The following is a 15,678-nucleotide window of genomic DNA, read 5'->3' as shown; positions in this document are numbered from 1 at the left end:
CAGCTTTAAGACATATCTCCCTGCCAGCATTCACCTGAAAACTTCTAGAATGCCTTGTATAATATTATTGTCTGAGCCACTACTTTACTGCCAGCAACCTTCCTGACCTACTGCAGTCTGACCTTCACCTGCAACACATAAAGTTCACTAACAATTACTAAGTGCTAAAACCAATGGTCATTACACCATAATCATACTATGATGCCTCGTACACACGACCAGTTTTCCCGTCGGGAAAATTGCCATGACAGCTTTTGGCCGAAAAAACTGTCCGTGTGTATGCTCCATGGCAGTTTTCCCAACAGGAAATCCCGGCGGTCTTTTCCCCGGCAGTTTTCCTATGGGAAACATTGCGGTGGAGCATTCACATGGACCAAAGCTCTCATGGCAGTTTTCCAGCCAGGAAAACCATCCGTGTAGGGGGAAGAAGCTGCCGAGCAGGTTCTTGGCTTTCCCCCCAGGAAAACCGATCGTGTGTACGGGGAATTGGACGTTTCTGCTGCTTTTCATACAGATGACTACTCACTCCTGCTGAAAAAAACTTTAATCCCTTGGCCTCCAAGATTTAGAGTTTTCTTGGTTATCCCACCAATCTAAGTGCTCCTTTAGTGTCATCTATTACTCAATATTTTACTCTGCTTTTCCTCTTTCCATAGGGGTCTCCCAAGAATATATCTTCAAACCCCCTTCTATTCTTGATCTAGACTTCTCCACTTTGTCAGTTATAAGCTAAGTTTGCCTTAAAAAAAAAAAAAAATGAATAAATGCACACAAATTTTTTTTTTTTTTTCAAAATATTTTATTGAGTTTTCAGAAAATAATATAACAAAGACAAAAAGAACTGAGGTGCAGTGTCCAGTCCAATGGGAATTATAGACAGTACACACACAAATTTTAAGGTTAAAAAAATGTGCATTAATAATTTTTTCTACAAAAGCCTGAAAAGCGCTGCGCAATTAGCAGATCGTGGGTGCAATGCCAGGCGGTCCACAGTCCTCCTCTAGCTTTGTGCCTGTATTCCTATATGGGCTTTCTGTTACAAAGAGTGAATGTACTAAAAGTGTGTGTACTACAGCATGCTCGCAGCCCATTAAAAGCTACAAGTAAGTCTGCCGCTATGGAAGTTGGAATCCCCCATCTGCTGTCATGAGGGGTGATTAACAGTAACAACTTATACCCTAAACACGGATGTAACAAATTAGAAAAGGTACTTATCCTTTAATAACCTTGCATGGCTTCCAATACCATCTCTTTGAGGGTGACACCCAAATGTATCTCTCTATTCCTTATCTTACTCCTTCAGTCTGCTCACATATTACTAATTTACTAACTAACATGTCAGTGTGAATATCAAACCACATCTTAAAGCTAAATCTTTTTTAAAAAATAGATCATAATATCCAAATTGCAGCCTTCACCTTTCCAGAATATGCCCCTTCTTAACCAATAACACCACCAAGATACTGAAAGCTTTTACTTTCTCATTATTTCTCATCTTAATCATTGAGACTTCCTCCTCATTGGTTTACCTCTACACAGACTATCCTCTCTTTAGTCTGTTCTGAATGCTGATGCCAGAATCATTCACCTTCAATGCTTAGCGTCCACCACCCATCTCTGCCAATCCCTCCCATAGCAGTTATCTATCTATAGATACTGAAAAGAGCTGTAACAGCTCTGTCCCAGTCTTTGTATTCAGCAGAAGTGTTGTGACATGATGACATCATGTGTGATGCTGTGTTTATACAGTATTTGCTTCAACAGCATGTCTTATGGAGTGGTCTGTAGAAATATTGGTCCATGCCATTTTAAGTGCTGTGCTTAACACTGGATGCTGGCTGCCAGTGTTGCAATTCCAGGCCACATTTCCCAGTTTTCCCGTGACGCGTCAGCGGGGTCATCTGTACACATCACTGGGAAACCCCAGCCTTTCTCCTTGTGTCAGAGGGGGGCGGTGAGAGTCATTCGGCCAGGCACCTCCTATGGAGGCGGTATCGTTCAAAGCAGCAGGGTTTTTTTTCTCCGTATCGCTCGAGACTGGATAACATCGTTGAAATTTTTTTTTTATTCTTAATTTTTTTTTTTAATAAAGGACTTGTCCCAAGCTGTCTCCTGTGGTTTTTAACATTTTGACACTTTTTTTTGTGTGAAATGGTAGTGTTACAATGTACCCCATTACTAATTCACATGGGGTGCAGGATCTGGAGTTCCCCTTTGTTAAAGGGGGCTTCCAGATTCCAATAAGCCCCCACCTGCAGACCCCCACAACCACCGGGAAAGGGTTGGGGGGATGAGGCCCTTGTCCCCATCAACGTGGGGACATCCTCCCCATGTTAAGGGCATGTGGCCTGGTTCAGGAGGGAGGGCGCTCTCTCGTCCCCCCTCTTTTCCTGCAGCCTGCCAGGTTGCATGCTCAGATAAGGGCTGGTATGGATGTTTGGGGGGAAATTTTTTATTTTGGTGCAGGGTTCCCCTTAAAATCCATACCAGACCTGAAGGGTCTTTTTTTGGATTTTTTGGGGGAACCCTACGCCATTTTTCTTTTAAAAATTGGTGCAGGGTTCCCGTTAATATCCATACTAGACCTGAAGGGCCTGATATGGAATTTGGGAGGGACCCCCACACATTTTTTTTATTTTGGACTGAGGGGGAACCCATGCCGGTATTTTTCAAGGACTTTCATCTGTTTTGCCGGGACCCGACAATTCATTATAGCCGTGAGTAGAGTGTGCAGAGACTGTTATAAACATGGGAAACATGCACTACTTTACAGGCATACTATAGACACCCCCAGGTACGAAATTTAAAGGAATATTTCACTTTTATTGTTTCACTTTAAGCATTATTAAAATTACTGCTCTGAAAAAAAACGTTAGTTTTTAAAACTTTTTTTGCATTGATACATGTCCCCTGGGGCAGGACCTAGGTCCACAAACACTTTTTATGACAATAACTTGCAACTTAACCTTTAAAATTAGCATTTTTAAAGGGTGTTCTGCGGCTTTTAGAATTTGCCACGAACACCCCAAATTGTTTGCTGTTCAGCAAACGGGCGAACAGCCAATGTTCAACTCGAACATAAAGCTCATCCCTAAAAGACATATGTATTAGAATAAAGAATCTGCAAAAAAAATAGTGTATGAGGACATAAGAGATCAGATGCCTTTTTTATGTTTGTTTATGTGTACTTATATTTTAGAAAATGCATCTATGTGGCAGCTTGACTAGAACATATCACTAGATATGTTTTTCTTTTCCCACTCCTTTCTATATAGATTTAGGACAGACTTTGGTTCCTAGCAATTATGTGGTGATGGTTCAGGAAAAGGATTAGGGTAAGGAAAATTTGCAAAATTTAAATAGAAACAACATATGAGTAAAAAGGCCTGAATAAGCACATATAATCCTTATAAACCATATACATGCATAAAGAGCTTAGCACAGAATTTCACAATTCACAAATCAAGAGATAACCTTAACATGAGAAATGTGATGTTTCTTTTGAAATCCGATTTTTAAGTTTACTAACATATTAACAGTATTTTCTATTTAATTCAGTAATCAATTATGTTTAAAGGAAATAGTTTAATACATAGATATACTTTAGCATAGTAACGCAATGGTATGTATAACAGCAAATTGTATAAAATGAATGCAGACCTTTACATCAAAGTAAGAGTACCCCCCCCCCCCCCACACACACACACACACACCTCTAACGCATTGTTTTTTCTTATTTTTTTGAAAAGTGGTGCTTTTTTTGGCAGGTACCTTCTCCTAATTTCCTATGCTAGAATGACATCTGCTTAAGCTTGCCCCCACCATCAGAGCCTCCTGGGAAATGTCTTACATCACAGGAGGCTGCTGGGCCAGTCCCTGAGAGATGTTGTGCCTAGGGCATGCACAGTAGGGAGACAGCTGCAAGACCTCAGGAACCCAAGAGGCAGTGGGGAGCCAAATTCCAACATTGGCTTTGGGGAGAACAGTAATGTCTTTCAATAACTGGTAAGTGTTTGTTTCTTAAAAGTCAGAAATTACAGATTCTGTATTTTTTTTTAACTCAAATGAAGGTATTCTATATCCAATTGCCTACCTTCAGCATGTTACACACATACCTACAATTCCCTCCTCTGTACACAAGGCATCTGCTCTATGTCCAGGAGACTACCCCCTACGACCTCCCATGCACAGTCCTAAGAGACCTGGTGTCTGTAGAAAGATGAGCTCCCAATCCTACAATTGGGAGACAGTCAGAAGCCTTCCTCATTGAATGATTACTGTAATAGCCAAGCACAGTGATCAGTCAGTGTAATATTTGTGTAGCGCCTGTGTACTTTCAGTCCAGGTGCTATCTTAAATTTAGAGGAGGATGAGAGAGTTAGTTTACTCTCATCCAACTAATTCATGTAAATTTGGCCTCTACTCTAGCTGGATTGTACTGCCAGTTTATTCTGTGTTCCAGAGATACCTTTCCATCTCTGGGCGACAGGTGGAAGCAGTGGAGTTCAGTCTGAAGCGCCTCTTGCCAGCAGCCAATCAGAGGAGTTTCTCCCTCGCGGGGCATAATGGGGAGGGTACTTCTAGGGGAGACGCCATTTTGTGGGGTTCGTCTTCTGCTGGTTTCGGGTGCGGCACCCACCTTCAGGGTGTGCGCACATCACGGGCCCCCGGCGATATGGCCTACCAGGCCGGGGCGCACATGCTACGCTGTTATCTTAGTTCTGGGCTATGTTGGCCCGGAGCAACCGCAGCTGTAAAGGGGCCCCCGTGATCAACTGGGTCCCCAATTTCTGTGAAGTGGTGTGTACAACCATCAGACCAAAATCTGCTAGCAGACATGTCCGATGAAAACGGTCCGTGGACCGTTTTCATCTGACATGTCCGCTCGTCTGTACGAGGCCTTAGTGGAAGAGCTGCAGCTAACACAGAATAATGTTTATCTGTGCACAGGGAATTAGCTGACTCTTAATTAACCAGGACATGCCCCTATTGTACTACTTAACCCATTCATTTCAGTAGATCACCCTGTAGAAGCATTATTTAATAGTTTCATCTCCTGTTCTATGTATCTATTTTAAATTATCTGTTGAAAAAAATAGTATAAAACACATATATTCAATGTTATCTTTAAGGATTTGCTATTAAAAAAATATATCTGTTTTATTTTAAATCAGTAAGAACTTAAAATTATGGATGCATTATGAGAAAAATGAAATCTATGCAAAAAAAAATGTTATTTATCTTGTAAATAACTTTAACACGCTTTGTACCAAAAATACATTTTTAATGTTGCAATAAATAGAACAAGCAGCGGAACAAAATGTATATGTTTTCCTCCACAGTAAGGGTAACTGTGTTCAAAATATTATTAAAAAATAAATATAAATGTACTTTTTTTCTCCCTTAAAATGCTAATTAATTAAAAAAATTCTCAGAGAACCTTAGGATCACAAGAAAACCCTGTTTGTCCTCAATAGACACATAGCAGAAATGTGAAAATATGGTTCGGTCCATAGAGAGTAAACGGGTATGAGAGCCAACATGGTGAAGTCATATAGCCAATCTACAATGTAGAATTTAATATTAAGGTACTTATTAGATAAGTCCCCACCAATATTTTTTTGTTAATCCTTTTAATCCTTTTAACCATCAAAATTAAGATGTGCCTTCTCCCTGCCTGTCAGCTGCAGATAAAGAATGAGCCAAACACCCCCCCAGTTCGGTTTGCACAAGAACTTGTTTGAACATGCGAACAACGTGAAAAACCAAAGTGCTCATTTTAAAGGCTTATATGCATGGTATTGTCATGAAAATGCTTGGGGACGCAGGTCCTGCACCAGGGGACATGTATCAATTCAAACAAAAGTTTTAAAAATGTAAGTTTTTCGGGAGCAGTGATTTTAATAATGCTTAAAGTGAAACAATAAAAATGAAATATTCCTTTAAGTTTCACGCTTGGGGGGGGGGTGTCTAAAGTATGTCTGTAAAGTGGCAAATTTTTCAGTTTTTTTGAACAGTCCCTGCAGCAAAATGGAATTTCTAAAGGTAAAAGAGTCATTTAAAACTTGTGGCTGTAATGAATTGCTGGGTCTTGGCAATACAGATAAAGTCCATTACCAGGCCCATTGGGTCTGCTGTGAATATTAAGGGGAACCCTGAATCAAAATTATAAAAAAAAATGCGCAAGGGTCCCCCAAATTCTATACCAGGCCCTTCAGGTCAGGTATGGATATTAAGGGGAACCCTGCGTCATTTTTTTAAAAAAATGGCGTAGGGGTCCCCCCAAAAATCCATACCAAACCCTTATCAGAGCTTGTAACATGGCAGGCCTCAGAAAAAAAGGGGGGACCAGAGAGCACCCCCCTCCTGAACCATACCAGGCCACATGCCCTCAACATGGAGAGTATGCTTTGGGGTTTGACACAAAGCACCTTGTCCCCATGTTGATGGAGACAATGGCCTCATCCCCACAACCCTTGCCTGGTGGTTTTGGGGGTCTGCGGGTGGGGGGCTTATTGCAATGTTTAACAAGGGGACCCCCAGATCCCGGCCCTCCCTATGTGAATTGGTAATGGGTACATTGTACCCCTACCATTTCAGTAAAAAAGTGTCATAAATTGTAAAAAATACAAGAAACAGCTTGGGACAAGTCCTTTATTAAAAAATAAAAATATCCAACGATGTAAATCCACGTCGCTCGACACCCGAAAAAAAAAAGCAGCAACAGTTCAGCCTACCATGGGAAGCTCCCACCGACTGATTATTCTCTCACTTTGACAGCTGTTATATATCTGAGGGCGGGGCCACACGATAATGTAAATGGATGACCCCACCCCCCTCTGACGCCACAGGGGTTTCATTTTGTTCTAAATTTAAACAAATCCTAAAGAACTAAAAATTTAATTCAGACAAAATTCAAATTTAAATGGTTTTGAATAGTTTTCAAATTTGAATAGTTTTCAAATATGTGTTAAAAATTATTTAACATGTGACCAAGACCTAGTGGCCCCAAAGTTTTGAAATACAGCTGTTTTGTCAAAACAATTCAAATATTCAAGTATAATAGACCTGGGCATATTTCTATCAAGCTATACAGAACCCATTATGTGAGCCCTTTCCACCACACATTGACCTGAGGCACAGTGTCATTGGGATTGGATTTACTCTTCTCCCATCATAGCTTGTTTTCTAAAAAGTTTAATGGATGATAAGGGCCTTAGATTGCCTTGGAGCCTTAAAAAATGCAGGAGATGCAACTTATAGAGCCTGATGGCCACATAAGCAGTAGATGTGAGTGGAAGTAGGTTTCCTTTCCAATGGGAAGAGGGTGGGGTCAATATGCTTTTTCAACTAAATTTGCAATATCATTTAAAGGCCACTGATAAGGACTCTTACGTGACAATGTTATATTATTGTGTCACTGTTGGTTAGACCACACCTTTCTAGAATAGTTGTGTGGTGCTTCCTTCCTATTCAGCCTCAAATGAGGACTTTTGGATCACCCTTAAACTGGCCTACAATGTAATTCATAAATCCAATCCCAGGCCTTCATGAGAGAGAAATGTATGTCCTGTGTCAGCATCACAGGTGCACAGACAAGACTGTCAGAAAACTAAAACACAATTTAATCTGCAGACTCATATATATGAACAAAACAATCATTTAGAGACCTCCAATATTTCAAATATGGTAGTACGGCTCAAAAAACTCTTAGCCAAACAAGTGACCCCTCTCTCCACTGTGTTGGAGAGAGGGGTCGAACCCTTTGCCAAACAGTGAACTTGCATAGATAAACAGCAACAAAACAGATGTTCCTGTACAGCCCATTTCAGAGACTGTGGCATAAATAATCTCAAGATTATGATACTTATGGAAAACATTTAATCACAGATAGAGAGAGAAGTAAGGATGTAAATTCTTAAACAAATTCTAAACTTTAGACAATGGTCTAAATAAGAACAGAAATGGTATGTGCCACTATAATTTTGTGACTCACTTCTGAAAGCAAAAGGCTGTTTTCCTCAATCCTTTGGCCAAAAGGTTGGACTCTAGACCTTTTTTGTGCCCCTTTCACATGGGTTTCTCCGTATTGTGAATTCCATTTGCTCAGCAGGGGATTGGGGCAGAGCGGACACAAACACAGTCCCATTTTCCCCACCCGTCTCAAATCAGTTCCACACCTGATCAAGAATTCCAGGCACTATCTACATCTTTATAAAGTGACAGACCTTCCATCTGTCATGAGGAAATGACATGTTATGTCATGTTTGTTAATTTAAGGCTTTTATGTTTATATAGCTTGTTCATTAATGTTTCCTTTGCAAAGATGTACTGCATATGTTTTTATTTGATTTTTCTGTGACCTGTGGCCTTTAAAGCGTATTTCAACTTTTGCATCCATATTGGGAGAACAAAACATATATATATATATATCTATCTTTATCTCTATCTATCTATCTATCTATCTATCTATCTATCTATCTATCTATCTATCTATCTATCTATCTATCTATCTATCTATCTATCTCGTTATCTTTTTAAGTTTAATATATGATTATTAAGGTTTAACAAGGATAGAGTGAAAAGTGTAAATTTCAAAAGTATCAGATGACAAGTCCAGTATATCACATATATTCAGTCGAACCTGTAATCAAAATGAGGCATGTGAATAACATACACAAAAGGCAAAGAACAACATAATAGGTATGGGCCCAAAGGCCAACTGCACACCACATGTGGGAGACAATTAACTATGAAAAGCAATACACCCATTATGGGTGTATCCTGAAGTCTGAAGGGTATAGTGATTTACCAAGAAAGGGGGGAGAGCAGGAAAAGAAAAGAAGGAGAAGAAAGGAGGGAGGAAGGGAGAAGGGAAAAGGGAAGAAAGATTGGGCTATTAGATCAGTTCATTATATCTTAAACCAAAGCATGAGAGAATCTAAACTTTGGGGAGCAAGGGCATATAAAGGTAAAAATAGAAAAGAAATCAGGGCAAGCCCATCCGGGGATGCTCAAATGCTCAGTAATGCCACATCTAAAATTAAATAGAAGGTGTCTGCAGAAAAGAGAACTAAAAAGGGACCCCAGTGCCAGGGAGTATCAAGCCATCCATTGCAGGAGCCAGCTTTTCTGTTTTTCGGAGTCTGAATAGTGCATCCAGCTGTACCACTCTTTACCTTTAAAAGACTATCAGTCCTAACAAACGGTTACATTTAATTGAATATTAATGCAGTGAGGGAGAGTTACTAAAACTGGGGAGTGCAAAATCTGGTGCAGTTCTTCACAGAAACCAATCAGCTTCCAGGTTTTATTGCCAAAGCTTAAAGACAGAAGAGTTACAGATAGAAGAACAGGAAGTGAGGATTTCTCAGAAGAAATGAGGACATTTAAAAGCAAAATCGAAGGATGAGGTAAGTGAAGGAGGACTACACTAAGGTAAAGGAAGTTATTTAGGAAAAAAAAAAACTTTACAACCCCTTTAATTGAGCAAGATGAATTTTAGCTATCATTCCCAGCTTCACTAGATTCTGAGTGAATCAGCTTTAGTGAACCGCACTGTCAACCGCACTATCTACCGCACTGTCTCTCAGCCTTTCACTCGAGTCTCTCTCCAAATTGACATCTTTTCAAAGCAGTAGATGCTGCCTACAGTCCTAAAAAAAATATAACATTATATCTTTAGGTATGCTGCATGAATGGGATCACATAACAAACAGTGGTGGTTTCTCAAATTTTCTGGCAAAAGGTAGAAATACACTTTTAGCTGCTTTAAGGGACTATAAATCAAGGACGATGCAATTAAAAATGCATGACCTAAATGATCCTTTGAGAACTGAATACAACAAGAGGTATGTTTAAGAAAAAAAATGCAGATTAACTGGTTTGTAATTGAATTTTCTTAACACTAGTTTCCTCAACCAGATGCAGATGTTTGTACTCATAGTTACCTTTCTCCCAGCTGAACTCTCCTCATCTGAGTAATATCCAGTATTGACATCTGCTTCTACCACACTGTACAATGCACGCAACAATATACACTGTACTATGCAGAAGTGTTAAAACATCCTTAGGCACAGCACCAAACATAAATGTACAATGTCAGCTCTAAGGAAGGATATAGAGTAATGCTTTTCATGCCACCAATTCCTCAGAGGCACAATGTAAAACTTTATAATACAATGACTAAATGAGCTCAACATATGAAAAATCTTCAGGCCTCAAGTGTTTTCATTAACATATGCTGTGCCATATTACCATCTAGAAAGTCTATGAGCTGTTGTTCCCAATTCTTGGCGGCAGAATCAAAAGTTAATATATTTAACCCACTCACGCAGTGATACAGCGTTTTTCCTCGGCAGGGTAAGTTTTGGGCTTTGCACAAAATAGCAGCCTTCACATAACCAAGACTCAAAAAGATTGCTTGTTAACCAAATGTAATTTGTGTTAGTCTATCTAACTCACTAGCTCCCATAGAAGAGTTGAACAGTCACAGTGAACTGAATAAAATGAGCATGTGTGCAGGAGTTTTATAGTTTAAAAGTCCTGGTTAGAAGAAAAGGAATCTTCACAAGGGATGCTGATTATATTCTCTGGTAACAATGTAACAGATTTGAAGTAGAAGAAGGAATTCTTCTAGCTAAAAGCTATGTTTTTCATCTTTCTGTGGGACTCTCATAATTTAATGTGAACTCTCTGCTTGGTGAAAAAGCATTCAATATTTTGTGGTTCGTTTCGGTTTCATGGTGGTGTGCTTATTATGTTGTAGACCAATAGTACAATCTTTTGTCTGTTTTCTTCTTATGTTAAGGCTTTGGTCTTTACATTGCTTTTTCATTTAACGTTCCTTTGTATTGTACATGCGAAATCCTTATGGTTCAATGCACTACTTTCACTATTAACTACTTGATTTAATTGGCAAGCCTTTATACATTATATTTAGTAACTAATGGAAAACTGTTTTAAGCTCACCTTACTGACATCATTCCTTTTCAAGAGCAAGCTTTTTATGTACATAACAAGAGATGAAAAACCTCAGACAACAGGGTATATATAATATAATCCACAGTTGCGCTCTTAAATGTGTCCAATAAAGACAAAAAAATCCTTAATAATGAAAAAAATATATATATAAATATACGGAGAAGAAAATGTTTCATTCATATATATATATATATATATATATATATATATATATATATATATATATATATATATATATACTGTATATGTATATACTGTATATGTATATATATATATATATATATATATATATATATATATATATATATATATATATAATGAGAAAGACTTGTGAATCCACACCAAAAAGCCAAAAAGACAGTCCTTTTTGAAGAGTGCAAAAACAATATGATGACACCAGGTTCTCTACCACAGTGATGAATGGGAGATCAACTCCTGTTAAGAAACAAGCTCACCAGATGATGTTGCCATTCACTCTCGTGTTTGGCAAACAAGCTCAAAGATTATATTGAACAGCTGCTGCAAACCACCACACTCCATTCACATCCCCAAGTTTGACTCCCCATGTAGAAAATAGAGGGAGAAATTGAGCTTCCAATAGTGTAAAATCATTTGAGATATTGAACTACTGTATTTAAAATATTTATTGCACGTACATAAAATCATAAAATAAAGTTAAAACCAGCCTTTTTGTAACATAAACAAAGTGTATGTACAAGAAATGCCGAGCGGCTCGCCACTGTTTCATTTGCTAGACATGATTAGAACATCATCCCAGCTTCAACATACAGTCGCTGTGTAGCCAAGCCCGATGCGTTTCGTCACTTCCGACTTCGTCATATAAGATTTTTATGTAAACTCACATTCCAACTACATTCCACAATGCAGAATATATCATCTCAAAAATATGGTTAAAACTACCTATCCAGGTTTCAGATTTTCTGTAATTGTCATTTTGCAAAATCATGTCATTTTAGGCAAAATATTATCACTTCATCACTCATTCACACTTTAGAAGCCTCATAAATATTTCTGATAATTTAGGCCAGGACTGACCAAAGTGTGTCTATTTTATTCTGCAAATGTATCTAAGAAGGATATGTTAACCTTTATGTAAAGCCAAATGTATTTATTTATTTTTGCTTTGGATATAATGTGGCAGGATTAAAACTCTTGTGAAGTTTCCACTGCTGTCTTGCTGTCTGTGTCTTCAATAGAGAGAGTTACTTTTATTATTTGTTACCCTCATAGCAGGTACAGAAAGCAATGGAATGCCAACAATTTTTGAGTTGTCTCATAAACAGGAGATAAAGAGACGTTTTCTAATGGTAAAAACTGTTCTGGAAAAAATTATCTAAAAGAGGATATCCCCTCACTTTTGGAGAGATCTACCATTTTGTGCTGAAAGGAAATAAAGATAAATAAATAAAAGGATTTGGAGGCAAAATGGTACCAGGGGAGTGGATTAATGAAGTAGCCCTGGGGTAGTGGGGAAGGGAATTAGCATAAGAGAGAATTAATGCAGTGTATTACGGGCTTTTTTTCTCTTTCCCCGATCCCCGTTCATATATGGAGAAGGACAGGAATGACAGGGTGAAGAGTGAACTATTTTCTTTTGTTTTATTGTCTGAATTGCCAGGTAGATAATCCTGTTATATATGAGTTGACTGATTTAAACCAGAGGAATGCCTTCTAGGTTTCTGTGTATTTTTGTTCTGCTATTTAAAATCAAATAAAAAGAAGATTGAAAGGAAATAAAGAAAAATCTCCTTAATAGACAATAAAAAAAAGAAAAAGAAAAGCAAAACACAATGGGCGCATAAGGCCCCTTTCGCACGGGCTGTCCGAATAGGTCCGTCTGTCAGTTTTTTCAGGTAGACCTGATTGGACCCTCCAGTCTCCTCAATGGAGGGGTGGATGACAGTGGAAACATCAGCTGACAACGGCTGCCATCCGATCTGATCCTGTCTGTCAAAAACAGATGGATGGTGATTCTATTCCCCATTCATCCGGGGGATCGGATCAGATGGCATTGGATGGAAACAGACAGGTGGTCTGTTTCCATCTGATCCATAGAGGAGAGGGACACTGCATCCATGTCCATGTACACAATATACAAATATACAACATTACAAACCATTATACAATGTTTAACTAAATTAAATACCAACATTCTAAAACAAATTCTAGTAACCCACACACTGGGTGAAAGGAAAATCCACTTTGCACTACAAGTGCAAACTATAAAGTGAACTTGAAATTGCACTGAAAGTGCACTTGGAAGTGCAGTCGCTGTAAATCTGAGGGGTAGATCTGAAACGAGGGGAAGCTCTGTTGATTTTATCATCCAATCATGTGCAAGCTAAAATGCTGATTCTTTATTTTCCTTGCATGTCCCCCTCAGATCTACAGCGACTGCACTTCCAAGTGCACTCTCAGTGCAATTTCAAGTGCACTTTGCTTTTGTAGTTTGCACTTGTAATACAAAGTGGATTTGCCTTTCGTAAATAACCCCCCATTGTATAATATGTATATCGGTTGTTATACTGTCAGCTTAGAAAAACAGGTGAGATCTTTTACTAATTGTGCATTGCACATTTCAGTACTCATACACGTTGTCCTTAGTTTTGCTGCACAGTTGTGACATTTGTTTTGATGTATTTGATGTTTGCCCTGTCTTGCCTGAGGGGATTTAAACCCTGCTTACCTCGTGTTACTGTGCACAACCAGCTGTTCCTTTAATACCTTATGTCTCATGGTCTTTTTTTTTCACTGGTTTTGTTGCTAGGCAATTTGAAAGTCATCATTACAGTTGTCAGGTTGAACAATTAGATGAGGATAGAAGAATGACACCTGAGTTCCTATTTAAGACCTTTAAGTATTTAAGTAAGCTGCTCTGCTCCCTGCAGTTGCTATTCTTCAAGAGCAAACGTAGCTGAAACATTAAAAATACATGAATTTTCCCCGGAATAATGTTCCACATAACAGCCTAATAATAACAGAGGCTGTTTTTTTTTTTTAAGTAATATAGTATGAAAAATCAAAATTTCTGCATTTTAGATGTTTTTTTTTAACACACTACTGTGAGAAAGGTAACATGCTATGGATAGAAACCAGTCAAACCTGAAATTAAGTATGCATGAATATTAATAATTTGAGGCAATATCTCATTTGGGCTCTACAAGGTTACAGTGGTGTGTTGTTTTTATGAATAATGCTTGTTGAAATGGCACTGACGTAAAATGCATTTTTTTCCAAAGCAAAAACTTTAGTAAAAGCAGACAAGAGAAACAATATTATAGATTATATAAAGCACTACTTAAACCCTTAAAGTAGATGTAAACTCGATTCATGAAATTTGAGCTGGGCAAATATATCTGCAGTATTTTGTTATCTCTCTTCAATGAGCTCAGTCCCATAGCTCTCTCCTGAACTGTTCCTCTGTTATGAGCCTGATAACTCCTGACAAATTCTCGGGCACTTTAGACAAAAACAGACTGAATCTTTAGTCCAGGGAGGTTGCAAAAATAGATTAGCAGGGATCAGGTCCTATTACAAAACACCTCTGAGGCCTTGTACACACGGTCGTTCCAAACCGATGAGAATGGTCCGATGGACCGTTTTCATCCGTTTATCACTGAAGTGGCCTGACGGCCTGATATGCGTACACACCATCGTTCCAAAAAACGATCGGGTCAGAACGCGGTGACGTCAAACACATGACGTGCTGAATAAAACGAAGTTCAATGCTTCCAAGCATGTGTCGACTTGATTCTGAGCATGCGCGGGTTTTGAACCGATGCTTTTCTGTACTAACCATCGGTTTGTATCGATCGGGCAGCTGTCCATCGGTTCGGTTTTGAAGCATGTTTTAAAATTTTGGACCGAAGGAAAACAGACCGATGGACTATACACACCGATGAAACTGAACCTCGGTCCATTCTCATCGGTTTTGTCTGACCGTGTGTACGGGGCCTGAGAGTCTCTGCCTATGATGAGAGGGGGTGTGTGCCTTTCCTATAAACAGCAAGGTTAGCTATCTTGTCTGTATGCCCAGACATTGCACTCTGTGTTTACCAGGAAGAGAAAATCTCTTAACACAATCTCAACTTTCTAAACAGTATATAAATGTGAAGACAGCAGATATACATGTAAAACCTATGTAGGGAGATTTGGTTCATTCCTGTGTATCATCTGAGGCAGTTCACTTCAGTGGGTGTATGGAGAGTTTACATCCACTTTAAGAAACTAGTCAAGTACATTATATAATAATCATTATACCATTCAAATTGTAAACAGTATAACATTATATCAACCAAATGAAAATATAATATTCCAAAAAGTAATGCAACGTTTGTTTTGTGCACTGAAAAAAAGAAGTGTGTAACATCCTGTGCCTTGATGTGTTCTTCTTTGCAGATATCCTTTTTTTGCGATTAACAATCAGTGTAATAATACCAGGATCAGCAGGTGAAATAAAGAAAAAATAAAACCTGAAAAATGTATATTAATTCATCCATTACATACATTAATGTACTTATACTTAAAGGGTAACTCCACTTTTGTGGGGGAAAAAATAGCAAATAAAGAAAAAATAATATAGTGTATACAATTGAGACATATTAAGTCATATTGTAATAGAATGTTATTAAAAATGACATTTCCTTTTCAGTCTGCAACTTCGTAATTTTCTGA

The sequence above is a fragment of the Rana temporaria genome, chromosome 2 (genome assembly GCF_905171775.1).
Source record: "Rana temporaria chromosome 2, aRanTem1.1, whole genome shotgun sequence".
Taxonomy (NCBI): Eukaryota; Metazoa; Chordata; class Amphibia; order Anura; family Ranidae; genus Rana; species Rana temporaria.
This window is presented reverse-complemented; position numbering follows the sequence as displayed.